Source organism: Phyllobates terribilis, unplaced genomic scaffold (genome assembly GCF_046119375.1).
Source record: "Phyllobates terribilis strain yellow unplaced genomic scaffold, ASM4611937v1 Scaffold_1975__1_contigs__length_183079, whole genome shotgun sequence".
In the NCBI taxonomy this organism is placed as follows: Eukaryota; Metazoa; Chordata; class Amphibia; order Anura; family Dendrobatidae; genus Phyllobates; species Phyllobates terribilis.
The window spans coordinates 115,001-117,500 of record NW_027364735.1 but is presented as its reverse complement, the minus strand read 5'-3'; positions in this window follow the sequence as shown (position 1 = coordinate 117,500).

The following is a 2,500-nucleotide window of genomic DNA, read 5'->3' as shown; positions in this document are numbered from 1 at the left end:
AAAAAAATTTTTGGGGACTTAGAAAATTTTCACACATGTGTCAGACTTCCAGAGAGGGGAGCATGTCAGTGCGCGCATCCGATTTCAGTTCCAGAGCGATTCGCGCGATGAGTCCTTGATACTTAGTCGTTTTTGCAAAATTTCTGACTTTTTGGAAAATTTCACAATTTTGTGAAAACTTCCACAAAATGAGGTTCTAGTATGTTAGAGGGCATCCCAGGAGGGCTCCAAAAGTGTGGGTAAAATATATATCCCACAGGGGGAAAATTGAAAAAAAGTTGAAAAAAAAAATTTTTGGGGACTTAGAAAATTTTTCAACTTGTGTCAGACTTCCAGAGAGGGGAGCATGTCAGTGCGCGCATCCGATTTCAGTTCCAGAGCGATTCGCGCGATGAGTCCTTGATACTTAGTCGTTTTCAGAAGTCACAATTTTGACTTCCAGGACCCGCAAAACGTTTGTAAATTGAGCCCGCTCCCCAGTTCCAAGCGTTTTGAGGTGTCCCCGGTTGCAGTAATGCAGCCTGCCCACTAGATGTCGCAAAAGAGACAAAAAGTGAAAAAGAACCAGAATGAGGAAATTCCAGGGAGCCGAATCCGCCTGACAGTTCCAGGCGATCGGGCACTTTTTTGCATGCGTCCCTAAAGTGGGTATAGGGTGACACTCCATGCAAAGACCCAGTTTTGCACACCACCGGCAGAATATATGAGAGAGAGGTACCTCTCAGCCCCGACACATTTCGACTCATTTAAGCTGGTTTTCACCTCCGTAGGCCTGGGTATGCGTTTTGGCTATGAGTCCCTGTTCGGCTGGAGGTCTGCACCTTGGCTGAACCCAGGCTTCCGCAGCTGCGTGGGGGGACTTTTGCCGGTCGCCTATCCCAAGTCAGAGAGGTGTTCCTGGGTTGAAGTGAGCCTGGCCAGACCCCCCCGCGGGCCCTGGTTCTCCACATGGGGGCGCCGTCAAGGCTAAAATCTGGATTTTTAGGCCGAGGAGAGGCTCCATGAGGGCGGATGCTTTTGTGGCTTCGACCCCAGTGCTGTTCCACATCCAGTACCCCCCCGCAAGGGCGCCTGTACCCGAGTCGCGCTTCCAGGACTCGTGGGCACGTATCTCCCGACGACAGGGGTTTGCAGCCTCCGTACTTGGGCAAGTCCCTACATGCACCCCTGCTCTTCCTCCGATCGATCTGGCGCAGCGCTCCCGGGTGGGGAGGTGGCGCCGCTCGCTCGGCCCGGGCTTTGGAGCCCGCGCTGGCTTAAGGTGAGCGGTCCCCTTCCTCCTCTACCCCCGGGCTTCCGACACCTATCTTTGGGCGCGCATGCCGGCCTCGCCTCCCGTCTGCGGAGGTGGCCGAGCCGTGGGGAGTTTGACCCGAACCGAGCGAAGGCAGTGGTCCGACGACCCGTACGGGCGAACGGCGGGGCGCCCACCCAGCCAGGCGTGGGGGCCCGTCGTCCGAATCGCTCCCTGTGCGGGGAAGCACAGCGATCTTCTCCGAGGGCGGCCCTTTTCTTCCAGATGCGTACCCGGCCAGCGGAGGCTCGCGCTGCCCCTCGTGTCCGAAAGGGCGGCCTCCGCGGTGGTGGCGACAGCGGCGGCGGTGGGTGGCCTCTCCGCGCCACTGCCGAGCTTCGCGATTTCCAGTCTTTTCCCGAGCCCCTACGTCAGTGGGGAGGACGACAGAGGTGTGGAGGCAGGCGAAGGGGGTTCTCACCGTGCGGTGTGCCCCAGCCCGACCGTCGCCTTCCCCCTCGACCCTCGTCCTCCCAGGCGGCTCGGCCAGGGAGCAGGAGAGAGAGCGAGAGAGGGAGAGCGGAAACCCCAGAGCCAAGGGGTTAGATGGAGAACGGGAGAAGGAACGAGGGCCAAGAGGTAGGGAGTACGGTGAAAGGCCGACCTGGGATCCCCCTGCGCTCCCGCCCTGGGCGGGGAGCAGCCCTGGGAAGAAAAGCCGCTCGGGCATCCCTTTGAGGTTACGGGCGCGAGCGGGAAGAGGGACTACGCTGGAGGGCGACGCCGACACGGCCAGGCCGACGACCACCCACGCGACCTCAGCGTCGCCGGGTTAGTGCCAGAGCCGCGGCGGACCCCGACGGCCAGCCCCCCTCTCCCAATCCTCGTGCCTGTCCGCCGGTGGGTCGAGGACCCCCCGCGGCGGAGGCAGGTCTAAGCCAGACGGTGGCGCCGCATAGGCCCACCCCCGCACGCCATCTCCCTGAGCGACCCTGTGTGTCGTCTTGGGTGCGGTTGGTGAGACGGGGGCGGCCGTGGCATCCTCCGGAGGCCAGTCACCTCGCCCTCCCCGTGCAAGGGGTGTTTTCCAGACGCCTGCCGCTTCGGGACCATGCACCGCACAGTGAGCCGCTCCTCCCGCACATGTTCCCGGTGCTGCGAGGGCTCCGTTCCCCGGCCCCCCCAGGGAAGCCCCATGCCATCCCGCATCCTCTCCGGACGCCGCACGCCCTGCCTATACCCGTTCCGTCCGGGCGCCCTGCCGCC